Source organism: Hyaena hyaena, unplaced genomic scaffold, assembly GCF_003009895.1.
Source record: "Hyaena hyaena isolate Hyena2069 unplaced genomic scaffold, ASM300989v1 scaffold_1246, whole genome shotgun sequence".
NCBI lineage: Eukaryota > Metazoa > Chordata > Mammalia > Carnivora > Hyaenidae > Hyaena > Hyaena hyaena.
The window spans coordinates 340,037-357,097 of record NW_024081884.1 but is presented as its reverse complement, the minus strand read 5'-3'; the positions used below and the strand labels follow the sequence as shown (position 1 = coordinate 357,097).

At 40.7% G+C, this 17,061-nt stretch overlaps 1 long non-coding RNA gene across 1 annotated transcript in view; it reads right to left on the bottom strand.

The window, feature by feature from the left end:
* Positions 1-17,061, bottom strand: part of LOC120224793 — a 376,847-nt gene that overhangs the window by 63,135 nt on the left and 296,651 nt on the right. Inside the window, exon 3 of the long non-coding RNA XR_005526663.1 lies at positions 5,758-5,870. This is a non-coding gene — a long non-coding RNA (uncharacterized LOC120224793). The remainder of the gene's footprint in view (positions 1-5,757; positions 5,871-17,061) is intronic.

Below are 17,061 nucleotides of genomic sequence, written 5' to 3'. Positions count from 1 at the left end.
AATCTCAGGCCAGAAGGCTGTGGCTGAGCCCTCTGCTGTGGTGCACATGGCTTTCTTCATTTATCTTTCGAACTCTCTCCACGTGGAGACTTGCAAGGTGAAAAGCAGGTCTGCAGATAAATACCCCTAATGTAAGATGCCCACAATGATGAGCTTCCCTTCTCTTCTTGCCTCTTCCCTCAGAAAGATAACAAACAGAGGAGGAAAGCGTGGCACATGGGGAAGTGGAGTTAAAATGTACTGCACGTTACTAATCCTAACATAACATTGGCAGCTTGCACCATCCCCCTGCCAAACCCAAATTAACACACTGCCTTACTGGAAGGCAAAGGCTGCAGCTATATTTATAGCTCAATTAACAAGTTTCATAACTAAACCTCCAGAAGTCCTAGGCAAACCTGACAAATGCTATGCATCTTAACACCATGGTGACCCTGCCAGAATGCCACCATCTTCTAACGGGGAACAACTCCTGCTATCACCTTGCGAGAACAATGATGATTGGCACTGGCCCATCTGATAAAGGGAAGCTGGCTGGGCAACTCGGCTCTTGTCAGGGGTACGTCTCATAACAACTCCCAACCAACACACATACGGTTGATTCAGGCAGGCGGCTAATTCTTCTTCCTTTTGCAGATGGATGGAAATGCCTGCTCCTGGGGAGCCAATGGCTACAGAGAGTGACTGCCATCTTATGACTCAGGGGCCTTGGTCCTTCCGGGAACAGTGTCACGGAAGCACAGGGTACATCACTTGGCAAGTATTGTAACTTCAAAACAAGCAGAAAACCCCTTCATGATATCTTCAAAGCAGGTTAATTTTGCTTGGGGTAGAAAGATCCTTCAGACTGTATTAGTGCCCAGGCGGCATTGTGACGATGACCAGGGAGGGTGCGATAGTACTTTTTTTTTTTTTTAAACATAGTTTATTGTCAGATTGGTTTCCATATAACACTGAGTGCAATAGTATTTTTCACACAGCACTTGACTTGGGGCAAACTGCCTTCAGCATCCAGGTGGGCTTTCCCTTTCTTCTGGAACAACATACACGTTTACATGGCACAGAGCTTTGTGATGATTTCCCTGCACATCTGGCTTCTCTGTGGGACTGCTAGCTCTTTGAGCCCAGGAAGGGAGGAGCATCCTGTTATATTATGTCCTCCTCAGCTCTTAGCTCAGAGTAAGTAATAGTACGGTCCAGCATTTCTGAGTGAATGAGTGAATGAATGAGTGGATAACTTAATAGATAAATTGGCTGAATGAACAATTTAATAGATAAACAGTATTATTCTCCCACATACTATCAGAACTTTTATGATTCTGCAAACCTCTTGCTTTAGTTTTCTAGCTGGAGTTAAACACATTTCATACACCATCCTTATATCTTCCTGTCAACTATAATCCATCTCCAGCTACCTTTATCATAGGTCCCTTCCCCATTAGACACTGGCCATTTAGATCATGGAAATTTGGAAAGAAACCTAAAATTTTCTGGTCAGAGCCTTCACTCTATCTCCACTGCCTGAAACCCTTGGCTGCTAACACAGGGCAGAGGTAGATGGTCAACTGTTAACACTGTGTTAATATATCCCAGGTGCACAATTTTGGGTAAGTTACTAATTACTGAGCTTCAGTTTCCCTGTCTGTAAAATGAAAGGGTTAATTTAGAGTTACCCTCAAGTGCCTTTTCAACTTTAAAATATTATGAAGTTTATTTTTCTGCCATCTCATCACACCCACAAGTACTAATGGCAAACACTTCTGTGTCCCTTAAAAATGATGCTTGCAGAAGTTGTTTTAAATACACCCCAAACTTCTCAATGAAAATCCTGTGTTTTTTTCCTCTCTCTCAATGAGAAAGCCCATGAATTTTTTTTTTTTTTTTTTTGCTCCTCGGCGCTCTCATTGTTGGGATTTTGATCTCCAAGTACAAGGGTATCCGTTCCAAGGAATACAAGTGGACTACTTCCTCAGGACAATCTGTGTTTGCTGAAAAAAACATCATTAAGCTATAAGCATAGGATAAAGAGGATAAGACAAAGTGAGGTTCTGTTATCAACGTAGACTGGAGTAAAATTAATAAGGGCTTCTGTCAGCATTCAAGGACCCATTGCCTCTCCCTGCTTTTTCAAGGAACAAGATCTGGAACAAAGATGCCTCTGCCACAAGGATCACAAAGGGGTAGTCTACTGGCTAGCAGTGGCCCCCCAATGTATTCAGTGGCCAGGTCATGCACAGCTGCTGTTATTGATGTTTTAATGTGAATTTAAGTGTCTTTGAGTGGGTCATGGACTACTCAGTTTATCAATGGTCCTTACCACTCCTTACACCTTATACTTCTGTCTTATCCCTTTCATTCATTCATGATACTGATCCTTTACCAAACTCAGTATGTCTGTCTTTTCCTACTAAAATAGAATGTTATCGGAATGCCTGAGTGGCTCAGTTGGTTGATCATCAGACTCCTGATATCAACTCAGGTCATGATCCCGGGGTCGTGAGACTGAGTCCCATGCTCCGCACTGAGTGTGGAGTCTACTTCAGATTCTCTCTCTCTCTCCCTCTGCCCTTCTGCCCTGCTTGCACATGCTCTTTCTCTCCCCCTCCAAAATTAAAAAATAACAAAATAAAATAAAACAAAATGTTATCTTTCACGAGTGTAAGACATTCTTCTGTTTGTTCACTATGTACAATACCTAGAAGAATGCTTGTATCATAGTACATATTCTGCCCACATTTGTTGAATGACTGACTGACTGACTGACTGAAGGAATGAAAGCCCCTTGCCAGCTGCTTCCTCTCAGAGCTCCCATCACACTCTATGTACTCTACTGCAATAGCCTTAATACAACAAAACTTTATTAACTACTAGACACTATGGCAGGTACTGGAGATATTGAGGTGAACTAGACAGAGTTCCTTGTATCAAAAGCTCACATTTAAGAGAAAGGAACAAGCAAATGGGCAAATATGACAACATGATGTTCCATGATGTTCATGATGTTCCATGAAAAGACTGAGAGAAGGCAGAAAACATTTGTAATGTGCCTCAGCAGTAGTAGAAATTCAGTACCTGGACAAGAGAGAGAGGGGACTCTACACCGAGAGAACAGACTATGCAAGGTCAAGGGGCAGTCAAGGTACACATGCTCAGGGCCAGGCTACCCCAGTGAAAGTAGAAGAGAGAGCAGCTGGAGGAGGCCCTGGGAAGGAGCACCACTGCATGATTGGGGACACATTTACAGCCGAGCCCAGGAGTTCAGATGCTATTCTGCAGGAAAGAGACACTATTCAAGTGTTTCAAACAGGGAGTGCCAGGGAGACCATGACGTTTTAGAAAGTTACTCTAACTTGCACTGTAGGGTAGAGGTTGACATGAGAATACGCTCAGAGATTTTACAGCCATCTAGAGGAGAGGAGGTGGAAGCCTGGGTTGAGGCAGGAAAAGTTGTTTCTCTTGGGAGAAACTTATGCAATAAAATTTTGGAGACAGAACGATAAAATTAACAAGGGAGAGGGGAAGAAGGGTGAGAAATAAGTGAAGGTTGAGGTTTCTGGTTTGGGCCGACTGGATGGATGATGCTGTGAAGGAAAGAGGGCAGCAGAGGTAACTAGGAGGGGCTACAGCCACTGAGCTGTCAGTACCATGGTCCACAGTGACTTTTCTGCTGACAGTTTCAGAAAAATGAGGGGAATGAAAGTAAGTGCTGTCGATCAAAGAATGAATACGACATGAAAAATAAAAGACTTGTAGAAGAAGATGCCATTTATTTATTTTTTTGAAAAACTCAGAGAAGCAGATTGGAGGGAAGGATAGGCAGAGCACAGGAGGCTTTTAGAGCAGTGAAACTCTTCTGTATCTATTATAACGGGAGATATAGCTCATTCTACATTTGCCAAATACGGAATGTACAGCACCAAGAGTGAGCCCTAATGCAAACTATGGACTTGGGTGATAGTAATGTGTTAATATAGATTCACTGATTGTAGAAAAACTATGGTGGGGGATACGGACAGTGGGAGAAGCTGTGTAGGTGTGAGGGTAGGGATATATGGGAGCTTTGTACTTTCTGCTTCAATTGTCTTGTGAACTTAAAACAGCTCTAAAGAATAAAGTTTAGGGGCACCTGGGTAGCTCAGTTGGTTAAGCATCTGACTTTGGCTCAGGTCATGATCTCACAGTTCATGAGTTCGAGTCCTACATCAGGTTCCGCACTGACAGTGCAGAGCCTGAAGCCTGATTGAGATTTTGTGTCTCCCTCTCTCTCTGCCCCATGCTCATGCTCCGTCTCTCTCAATCAATCAATCAATAAACAAACAAGCAAACTGAAAAAATTTTAAAAAAGAATGAAGCTTATTAATGAAAAAAACTTGTTAAAGTTTGTAAAGAGAAATAAGGTGGTATCTTGAGAGGAAAGCAGTCAGGAAAGATAGTGGTTTTCTTTTCTCTCTCTCTCTCTCTGGTTCATAGAGTAGGAGAGACTTATATAAGTATAGAGGCATGTAAGTATTTACAGGCTGTGAAGTGGTCAGTAAGGAAAATATCTGAAAGAGGAAATAGAGCTGATGCAAATAAAAGTTCTTGGGAAGGACTTAAAATGGTGCCTGGTACATAGTAACTGAACTGCTCAATAAAATGTTAGATCATTATCATTACCATAATATCCATTATTTTCTTCTGTATCTTATAGAAATTTAGGTCACTCCTCCAGCTCTATAATGAGATCATTGGTTCACAAAGAAAAAGGTTATGACTGCTTAGAGTTTGTGTTCCTTGTAAGCATTTATTCTAATTTCTCGAACAGAATCTTCTTTCATTGACTGATTCATTCAAAGTAGTTTCTGATAAGCGGTAGAATTGGAATCTTCTCAGGTGGTCATTTTGGCTTCCCTCTTTGAGTATACTTCACTCATGTTTATCCTTACCTTCAAAGTACCATATTGTATGTATTAAACAAATGCCCCTGGCCCTCTCAGATACAAAACTAAACTTGTCTATGTAAGTTTTGAGACCTTCAACCACATGCAGCATAATTACAAGTCTAGAAGGAGGACACTGAGGGCTCTGGCTAGGGCAGGATCAGAGACTCCAAAATGACATCCAGAATTGGGTTCCTTCTATTTTTCTGCTATGTTGGTCTTAGTGTTGGTTTCATCCAAAGGCTGGCTTCCCTCAATGTCACAAGATAGCACAGTAGTTTTAGGTGTCACATATAGATAGAATGACATCCGAAGAACAAGAAACCATTTCTCCCTTTCACCTTTGTTGTAAGAGGGAACCTTTCCAAAAGGTCTCCAACAGACTTGCCTTCCATCTCATGGGCCAGAATTGTATCACAAGAACTTCAAGCTATCTTTAGGTAGCTTTAGATACATGGGCACTACGATTGCCTTAGACTAATTAGGAGCCACCCCTTGGGAAGAAAAGCAACCTTTTCAGACGTACACAGTCTTGCAGAAGAAAGGCTACCCTGGAATACACAGGATTCTGTTTAGAAGGCTAAGTCAGGGGGTGGGGAGATGCATGTTGGATAGGCAGTCAACAGTGATTTGTTAGAATCAAAACAAATACAACATAAGGGGAAAAACCAATATAAAATGGTACCTCTCCTAACTTGTGGACATACAATGTGCTTCTGGAAGTTACTCTATGAGCAAATAGATGACATCATAGTGAAATGATAAGCAGGTAAATAAATACTAAAAGTTTCAACCAGGTGATATGAGAAGAGCATTATCAAAGTGCCTGGAGACTCACCACACACATTGCACTGCTGTCTCAGTATAGTTCCCACGGTGCAGCGTGAGAGACTCCTCATTCACTCCACCAGCATTTCAGGGTCTGTGATGTGTCAGACCCAATATCAAAGCCTAAAAATAAATATTAATAAAATCAGTTTTCCTTCACCACAACACATGTTCCTACACTAAAATATATAATCGATAACAGAAGACTAACAACTCAATCAATAACTGTAAAATGTATTTTAGGTCCATGATAAATATACTAGGCACTTCTACTTTTTAATTTGGGGGTAGGAGGATTTCATAAAGGAATGTGATGCTTGAACTGGGACTTGAAAAATAATTAGTTGTTTCTGAGCTGAAAAAGGGACTGGGAAGGACATTTTAAAAAGAGGAAATATTATACCCAAAGGTGCACAAGTGTGAATTAGTATTCTGCCCCCATGAAACTCCAAGTGGATATCCAAATGGCCAGAGAATTGAGTTCAAGAGGAGATATGGATGGAGGTGAGCCTGGAGGTGTGGCCAGGAACCATATGATGGAGAGTCTTTTTTATCTCATGTATATAAATTGGGATCTCGTGCAATGAGTATCACTGAAGGCTTAACAAAGTGAATAGACATCTTACAATATCACTGGCAGCTGGGTCATGGGGAGATTGGGGTGAGAGCAAGTCTAGAGGCAGGGTGTTCAGTTTAGCAGTTGTTTCAATAGTTCAGGAACATCATGACATCACTTGAGGCAAGGCAATAACAAGGAGTCTGGAGAAGAGGAGAGATGAAAGATTTGATGGAACTCAGTAAAAATCTGAATGTGGAAAAAGAACTGGAAAATTCCAGAATGATCGGGTAAGTATGATTAATGAGGACAGAGGAGACAAGAGAAAAAGGCAAAATTCAGGGTGATCAACTTCTCTGGGTATGCGAGGGCCTTTCCAGATTTAGTGCTAAGAGATCTACATCCTGGGAAGCCTCTCAGTCCCAGGCATACCAGGGCAATTGGTTATCACACGAGGAAAAGTACATTTGCAGGAAAGTGAGGTAAGTACAATTTGGTAGGTAATGAATTTCAAACCTATTAGGCAATAAAACATTCAAATGGCACCTACTTAACCCCCAAAGAGCTGATCAGCTCAGTGAAAATTCAACCAGTTAGTGGTCACTAGCTATACACTGCCCAAAAAGATGGTTTTCAAACGATTTTCACATTTCCACTCCATCTTGTAAACACCATCCACCTTTCACACAGTGAAGACAGGAGGTCCTCACACAAGTGGTTTGATAGTCCTTCTCCACTAGGGCTGGTGGACTACAGACACAATGCAAAGGATGAATGATGGGCACTTTTTGAGCCCTTCATGCAAATCACTTTAAAAACATTATCCTTACAAGGAGTATATGCGATAGTAATCTATAGTCGTTTCTATCAAGGGGACTACCCATCTGTTTTGCTGCCTAAAACTTATTATTCATCACAAAACAAAGCATTTCCATTCCTTATTTATTAATCTTTGTATCACAGACATACCTGTACTGTACATGTGCACTCAACAATTTGTTGCAAAAATGAATTATTTTAAGTCCATAAAAGTATATATTTTGCTTATTACACATTCAATCCAAACAGCTATAATCTTTAAATTCCTTATCTTTTTTTCAACAAAGAAGAACTTGAAAACCAATAGTTTTAGGTTGGTTCAATAGCTCTGAGGTGATTCTAACCATCTAGTTTCACTTCGTAAAAACCTAAAAACATCATGGCAAGAAGGTAGTTCCATTTGATACATTTATTTGTGCTTGAGACCAATATTGTTCTACCAATAGCATACTCTATATAAAGTGACCCAGTGCTCTGAGAGTCCCCAAATGCCTTATTTAAAACAATGGAGCAGACATTGAGGATGGTATTCAACTCTTAGCTTAGCAATTCCCACTACTGATTTAAACCAGACCTTCAGTGTTATTTTAACATAGGTTTTGGATTTAATTATCTTAAATGTCTAAAAGAATGCATACAATTCCCAAACTGTTTATCTCTTTTATGGTAAAATCTCTTCCCCTATCCCTAGAAATCTGTTTTAATTATTTAATCAGTTTGGCTGAAACTCACAAAGCATTAAATTGTTAGTTGTTACTTAACATTCCTTATAAATTGCATTTATTAATTTCTGGATAGAGACTTGTCCATTGCTACAGTAATTTAAATTAGTACCACATGGTTACAGACCGCTGCTGAATGATGATTAAATCTTTGGGGCAAATTCAGTCTTTTAAGATTTAAATGGCACTAGAGATAAGCTAACCAAATTTGGGTCCAAGAAGTTACAATTTATCAAAAATGTAATAAACCATGGCCGGAATATTCATCGTAAGCAGCACATAATGTGGTCCATGAAATGACATTTTAGCATCTCTCTCACTGTGGTCACAGGAAAGCGCTGACGGTGCAGACACAGCAATGCTCCATTGATATTTAACAGTTCCCATCTACAAGGTACTTTGCAATATTGTGGCTTTTTATACACTTAAGTCCCCCTGATACTCTATCAGTCATTTTGTTATTCAACATAGTGACATATTCCTTTCTCGGTGCTTTAATTTCCCAGGCACAAACAATCAACATAGCACACAACCCTCTGGGACCTCAGCAACAGAAGGGGGAACTGTAGGGCCTGGTGGCATTTCAGGATGATAAAGCGCTAGGGGAAAGTTCTGGTAGGGACTGTTGACTTTACCCTACGTAGTTAGGTAGAGGTGATGAGGGACAGGCTCGGGGAAAAGTGAAGAGAGCTCAGGTCACAAAGGTGAAGAGAGGCTCTAGAATTCAGTTTCCTTACTTGCAATCCAGAAATGTTTCCTCAATAGCTACTACCACCAAAGGGTCTATTCGACTGGTAGGACCCTGGATCTTAACATTTACTCAGAACACTGAAAGGAGCTAATCATTTCTTCCCAGGGAACCAATGGGGGAAATCAAGTGGTTAAAAAAAATGAACCTTTCTACTGCTTCTGAATACTTAAAAAATAATAATAACTAAAAAAGAGGTTAACAGGCAGGGCATAGGGGAGACCATAAGTGCCTCCTACTGTAAAGACTGACTGAAACACTCAGGTAAAATAACAAAATCAACTCAAAAATAATAGATTCATCTTCCTGCTGATAAAGATAAATATTAAATAATCCTATGTGCTGCTGGCTGAAAATTAATTTCAGTAAGGCAAATAGTATAGTATGTATATGTGTTTCAATTTCTGTTTGGCAAGGTGCCTATTTTGAGCATCCTGCACAGACCTTTGAAGTACTTGGGCTTCTCTGATAATGCAGATGCTTAAACAAGAATTGCTTTCTCAGGGCTCCCAAGCACTGTAAAAAAAAAAAAAAAGAACAAAAAAAAGAAAAAAAAGCCTGTTTTGGCTTGTCAGGCCCCCAATTAATTCCAGGTATTCAGTCTAAAAACACAACATTTTTTAATGCATTAATGATACATCGCAACTTTTCTGAATTGAATTGTGTCAGAGATGGGAGTGACATTAACTTATTACAGGAGTCACAAAGTGCTGAACCACTGCAATTTGTGTTCCCCAAATTACAGTCAGGTGCAGTCGCCCGCATGGGGCAGGTTGAAACAGGATACACAGTGAGGAAAAAAAGTGTTTCAGATAGAGCCCTCTAATGATTAATTTACAATAGAAAAAAAGGATAGAGGGCAAACAGTACATTGTATTCGAAATCATGAAACTATTATAGACGTCCCACCTGTCTAGTCTTAGACCATCTGAGAGCTAAGTCATTTTATCCCCCAGCCCCATTGTTCTGACTGTGCTTCTTTAATATCGGTGTTTGACAAATCATATAAAATGTCCCCAGGAAGCCAAACATGCTCAAGACCATTTCTGCAGAAACTTCAGAAATGTTAAAATGAAAGCAACCACCAAAACAATAACAAAAATCCACAATCTGAACTTTTTCTGAAGTTCCCTAAAAGGCCATAACTAATTTTTTATTTTGCTTTTTAAAAATCAGAAACACTTATCCCTGGAGGAATCTTCTATTAGCATAAGTTAATGGGAGTTAACGTATGTGGTATTCTGGACCAAGCAAATGCCATGAGGCAAGGTGAGCTCTTTGTGGTCACAGAAGAAGAAGAAAGTCACTGGAGAGTCCATGCATGGAGTAACCCTCACTTCCAAGTCTACCCAAGTTCTTTCTTCAGAAGGATTTAGCAGAACACGGGCTCTATAAATGGAACCAGAGAGTGGGATCCCTCACTCTGATATTCTACTAACACTCCATGCCTCTTTCCAGAAGGGACATGCAACCCAGCATAGTGACCAAATTCTAACTTGCGTCACCGCATTCTGTCTCCTCTGAATACCTCCTGGAACTTCATCTGGTCCTCATTCCATGTTGTAAACCAATATGAGCTGTTGGAAAATTGCCCTTGAGGTGGCTGTACTTCAACACTGGGCAACATGACTCATGAATATTTTTAACAGTCAAGGCCATATGTTCCTCTCCTCTGTAGAGCATGGAGCCAAATGGAGCTTCTTAAATAACACACAGTGTGGCAGCTACTGCCAGGCACACAGGGAAGAGTCTCAAAGTTGGATGTGTTCTCACAGTCAGAGATGGGAAAGGTCCCTGACTCAGAGAGACTACCAGCTGACACGGAGCTAAGAAAATATTGAGAGAATAAAAGAGTTGTTTTTTGTGCTCTGTTTTCATCTTTGTTTCTATGCTTGATTTATTTTACAAGCCAGTTAAGGGAAATGCTTTTTCCTTGGTCAGTCTTCAAGTTCACCCAAGCCCTCTCCCTCCACCCCGCTCTCTCCCAGCGCTCCAGCAGGATTCAGGTGCCCAGGAGGTGCTGCCCTCAGGCCCACCAATACCCAGAACGGCAGCCATGGGAAAGAAAACTTCCCTTTCTTTATGATATGACAAAGTTTCAAAATGCACAGCATCCATCGACTAGGGTAAACTGGAAGCAGCTTTTGGAAGAAGAGCTTTTTGAGGGGATGGGGCTTCATGGAAAAGGAGAGGAATGGAAGAGATGAGAATAACAGAAGCAGCTGCTTGAAAGAGGACAGACCCTGGAGGGGCTAGAATGGAAGAGGAGAAAGGACAGAGAAAGGAGAAACTGGGGAATGCCTGAGATTCATTTTATTCTTGACAGGCCCCGATTTCCACTTTCTAATGACAATTCTGTAAATTTCCAACATTGCTTTCTTTTTGAATAGTGAGCTGTTTAGAATTATCCAGCTTTAGTTGACCAACTGAATTTTATTTCTGGGTGATTTTTTTTTCTTTTTTTTTTTTTTTTACAAATAGTTTATTGTCAAATTGGTTTCCATATAACACCCAATGCTCATCCCCACAAGTGCCCTCCTCCATGCCCANAGTTTGTTTCTCAGCATTCAAGAGTCTCTCATGGTTTGCCTCTCTCCCTTTCCCCCACCATTTCCCCCCCTTCTTCTCCCCCATGGTCCTCAGTTAAGTTCCTCCTAATCCTCCTATACGTGCAAACATATGATATCTGTCCTCCTCTGCCTGACTTATTTTGCTCAGCATAACACCCTCAAGGTCCATCCATGTTGCTACACATGGCCAGATTTCATTGTTTCTCATTGCCATGTAGTATTCCATGGTATAGATAAACCACATCTTCTTGATCCATTCGTCCGTTGATGGACACTTAGGCTCTTTCCATGTTTTAGCTATTGTGGAGTTTGGTGAGTTCCTTATAGATTTTGGATATTAACCCTTTATGTGATATGTCATTTGCAACTATCTTTTCCCATTCCGTCGGTTGCCTATTAGTTTTGTGGGTTGTTTCCTTTGCTGTGCAGAAGCTTTTGATCTTGATGAGGTCCCAATCGTTTATTTTTGCTCTTGATTCCCTTGCTTTTGGGGGTGAATTTAATAACCTGGTATTTATTTAAGAGCCCAGCATTGTCAGCTGCTGTGTTAGGGATGAGGAATCGGCCATGAATAGGACCAGCACAGTTCTTGCCCTCCCAGATCTTCTGGCACTCTACTAGCATTTGATAAGCATTAAGGGGACAGCTCTGCGGGGTTAGGGAAGGGTCCCCGGGGGGAAGTAACAGCTAAGCTGAGACCTTCAACATATAGTGAAACAAGTCTGATCACTTTTGTGAATCTAACTTATCACCTCTGAGATGAGGGGTCTCCTCCCTGCCACGGGCTCACTGCATCAGAGGAGACCAGTAAAGGATCCATGTGGGGATAAGCAGAGCCTACTGGAGAGCAGAAAATGTAGTGTGCCATCAATCCCAGAAGGCCAGGAAGACGCCAGCTGGGGATTTAATGTTGACCTCAAGTTTCTAAAATGACACAGGAAAAATACATAGCTGTGCCTTCCAGCCCCAAACTACTTCTGCCCCCAGCTCCCTTTCCCCTGATTAAATGTTTTCAAGATGAGCAGATACAAATGGAAGTTAGTAATTTGATTTTCCCTTGTCCCTTGTTTACTTTGATACCTTGCTCACCCTGTGCCATGTTGTATCTGGTAAGAAGGTTGCTCCAGCCCTGGTTCTATTTCCACATCCCCGTAAGTGGCACTTGGGTATAAACAAGGTCTGTCAGGCCTGAAAAGAAATTCAAAAACAAATGCCACCAAACTCTTCACAAAGTTGACATTTGTAGTTTACAGTAAATCAACCCCCCAACTCTACATGGGTGGGTAAGCTTGCTGCAAAATGTGCCTTGGACCACAGGGGATTAATTTGCCCTCACACCTTCAGGAAGAATTATTGTTTTTTACTATCTCTGATCATATCCCCATGAAGCAGAATACTTGGAAGTATAAAAATTCCATCATCCAAGTGCTTAGACTATCCTTTACCCAATATCTGTACGGTTAGGAAAAAATGAATATTTGTCCTCATGTAGAAAATATCTGGGGGATAGACTGTTCACTTTTTGTTTAGATAGGTTGCTGTGTGTTATACACGGGTTTAATTATTTTCCCCATTTGCTTTTGTATGCACTTTCACTCCTGTTGTGACAGAGATTATTATCACTACTATTATTATTATTAATCTCAGAAAAAAGGGAAAAAGATTTAATATGAAGAAAAGGACAAATGCCATAAAATCTACTGTAATAATGTGTTCGGTAGGAACCATGGTCATTGCAGGGTAGAGTTGCACACCTACTCATTCTTTTGTGATGATCATGTTTTTACTATTTCAAATTTAATACTTTTTCTAATATATTATATGTTACCTCCCATGTATTTAAGCTGTACTTAAAAGCATGCTAAGAACTGGTAATTCTTTAATGGTTGTTCACTTACAAGCGATTGTGGGTCATTACACAATCATTTAAAGGGCATTAATGAGAACCATTTAATGGTTTTAGTAGAATATCATTGTAAGGGACAGGGGAAAAGTTACTGGCTGTAAATTTTTATGACCATTTCTTACAAAACGTATTACTTTAAAGATTTATGTATGTAACAATGAGTACAATAAAAGCCATGCTAAAAATAATTTGAAATCAAAGTAATGCATATAGATAAGTCTTTGCTCTGCTACAATTGGGTGGGTACCTTAAAAAAAATCCTCCTTTTCTCCCTCCTTCCTCCCTTCCTCTCTCTCTGCCTTTCATTCTCCCTTACTTTCTTATCTCCCTCCTTCCCTACCTTCTACCCTTCCTCACAACTTGCAGTTTCTTTCTTAAGAGAGATTTTTTAGTACCATTAAAGATTTTGTTTTTACTGAAAACCATTACAGATAGAAGCCTAACCAATGTTTTTTGGTTACTGAGGGTGGAGAACAGAGGGGTAAATATAGCAGGACAACACTGCATAGCAATGCCCCAAATGTAGTGGATCTTTGTTTACAGAACTTTCCCTCATATATCATTATTTTAAAGTATTTCCTCTTATATACTATGGGACTAAAATAGAAAATCCAATACTTTCTAGGACATCACTCTCTAAGACAGGACAGGGGACTAAAAAGGGAGAGGAACTAGTCTGGTAGTACGCCCACGGAAATCTGTAAAATACATACAGAAAGGAGACTCACTCATACCCAAAGAACCATGGAACATCTTGCTCCATGCAGCTCACCTCTTGAAAAAGAAATGGGTATTTGAGAAGCTCGCTCTACTGAGGGAGTAACCTTATTAAAGTGCTTTAATAACACAACAGTCATTGTATTATGCCTGGTTTTGTCCACTTGTGATTCTCATGGAATACATAATGAATAAGACAATGCCCCTTTCCCAGGATTCTTGCATAAGCAGGAGGACATTTCTAATTAAAAAGGCAGAGTTAGCTCAGCACATGAAATGAACAGAACCATATCTCTAGAAATGCCGAGATTTTACTGTTTGCATTAAGTAACGCTTGTATTTCTCTCGGAATCTAGCCCAATACCCATTACCAATAAGATGAAGATTTAAGATAACTTGGTCAAAAGATGGTGAATTACAACTTTTAATTAAAATGTAGAAAATAGTTGCTTTAAAATAAACATGATAATACTTTCATGATCATTAATTTTTTATAGAGAGAACAACAAAAGCAACCTGAATATTTTAGAATGTGACATTATAAAGTCAGGCAAAGGGGATTTTTAGAAAATTACGCATATCCCAGAGAGAAGATTGTATAGTTGCTACTTTCCATTTCTAGTCCCCTTGAAAACTCCGGTAGAACGTAAAACCCACACATCTGGATCCACAGGGATTTCTCTACTTGACCTATTCAGGTAAAGCAAGCAATGAGCGGAATGGTAAGAGGGGAAGGCAAGCAATGGGGTTTACACAGCTTGTTGACGCCAAACAGCAATTCAATGAATGATCACAGGGAGAAGAGCTGAGTTTCCTATGTAGACTATATACCTTGATATGATATTTTAAAAACATACATTTAATGTGGAGTTGAAATATCATTGGGGCTACGTTCCAGATTGAATGTGGCAAAATGACTGGTGATTGTGCGTGTGTGTGTGTGTGTGTGTGTGTGTACACGTGCACTATGGTTTCCTCACCAGAATTAGTTCATAGTGATGCAAACCTAGCTCAGGCCTCTTTCTAACATTACCTCCAACTCCACCCCTAAGTAAATGTCCTCTTAGTATTAAACCTGCTCTGGCTCAGCGTGTATGTACAGTCTTCTCTCTGTCATGGCATCCATACTGATTCCTGCTCTCTGCTCATATGCTCTCTATCTTAATTACCTCAAGTCCACCTTCTCAAAGAAGCCTTTCCTGAAATAATGCCTGGCTTGAAAAATTTAAGCCTACTACCAAATACCTAGGTGAACCATGGTCAGAGTTACAGGGAAGACAGAACAGTGCACTCACTGATAGGGCAGGCATTTTTTTTTTTTTTTTTTTTTTGCATCAGTTGGCTTCTTCGTCATTAAAATGAGGAAAAAGTCATGTCTGCCTGACAAGACTGTTGTGATAATTACATCAAAAATACATTTAAAAAGCACCTGGAATAGCATAGATTCATAATAAATGTTAGTTCTCCTATTTCTCTTTACCTCCCTTTCCATTTCCGAGAAATCTGTGTCTAAGCCATTTGGATGTAATAATTTGTTACATTTATTTTCTTGTGACTTTCAATTTTTTGTGTGACTCTTCACTCTCCATCATCTCTCCTCATTAGTCTATAATCCCCCAAAAGAAGGGACCCTTATTTACCTATCATCGTATTTCCTTCCTCATCTAGCATAGTTCTATATGCACAGTGAGGATCCATAACATTTTATTAGAAAAGTGAATATTAGGGGCGCCTGGGTGGCTTAGTCGGTTGAGCGTCCGACTTTCACTTAGGTCATGATCTCGCGGTTCGTGGGTCCGAGCCCTGCGTCGGGCTCTGTGCTGACTGCCAGCTCAGAGCCTGGAGCCTGTTTCAGAGTCTATGACTCCCTCTCTCTCTGACCCTCCCCTGCTCACGCTGTGTCTCTCTCTCTCTCTCGCTCCTAGAAATAAATAAAACATTAAAAAAAAATTTAAAAAAAAAGTGAATATTAGTTACTTACTCTAATATTTGGTTACAAAATTAATTTCCATAAAATAAAAGCCATGAATTAGCAACATGGTACTCTCTCTTTACACCCCCAGTATGCTGTACGTGACTGAATTTATGTACGGTGCTGAGGGAGCATCAGTCTGATTTCACATTGTTTTCTATCACCTGAGCTGGTTAGCAATGTAAGGTCATAGGTGGTACTAACGTAAGATCGTGTATTCAGTCCCATTGTGGGTGTGTTTACAGACAGATCTTTGCTGTGCCTACAAACTATCTGTGTATTTCCAGGCAAGTGTTAAAAATTAAAAACAATGCTACTGGCATTCCTAAGATGGTCTTAGGAAGTGAGCAATGAGGATCAGTACAAACAAAGAAAAATAGAAACCAAGCCTCATGCACCACTTGTGATGGAAAGATGGCCCTGAGGTCTTGGTAGTCAAGGGACAGTACACTTGAGTATTTAACATGTGGCTTACAACCTACTTGCACTGATGAAATGAGGTGTGGTGCATGAAGGAAGGAGAGCATAGCAGCTATAAGTGTGGTCTCTGGTGCCAGATGGTCTCACTGCTCTGTGACCATTTAGTCAAGTTACACGGCCATGCTCTGCCTCGGTTTCCCAACTGAGAAACTAGGAGAGTAACAGTTCCTTCCTCAAGGTATGGTCTCGAGACATAAAGAGGTAACACATGCAAAGCCCTTACCACAGTGAGGGCTGTGCAAGGATCAGGTATTAACCCGGGAAGATCTGGAAAGCCTCACGATGATTCTGTAAGAGTGTTCATTTCTTCTGTTCAGGCTTCTGCTTCTGCGTTATTAGGAAGAGGCCCCAAATAGCATGTCAAGGAACGCTGAGACTCGCATCCTGGATGTTCCTTCCTCTTAGCAGAGGGGTAGGAGAAGAGCCGCGGCAGACGCTCCACAGGCAGGAGACCCCAAGTCCCTTCTGCCATTGCTCACGTGCTCTCAAAGCCCATCAACCGACACGTGTGCCCTGTTTCCAGGATGCCCAGTGTCCTGAGGCTCTCAGGGCTGATGCCTTTAAATAGCACATCTAGATACAGAAACACGAAACTAAAAGCAAAATGAGAAATGAAAAATAAAGAAAGAGCTTCCCAAGGGCTGAGGAAGCTCAGCAGAGAAAGAAGAGAGGGGGCCACACCACCTAAATACTTTCCTCCCAGAGACCACAACAAAGCGAGAGCTGCTAAATGCGCAGTGAAGTCCAAATCAACAAGTTTTCACAAAGTTGAGCTCTCAGAATCCAGAGAAAATGTTGGTGGTGTCTTCAGACATTATCCATCT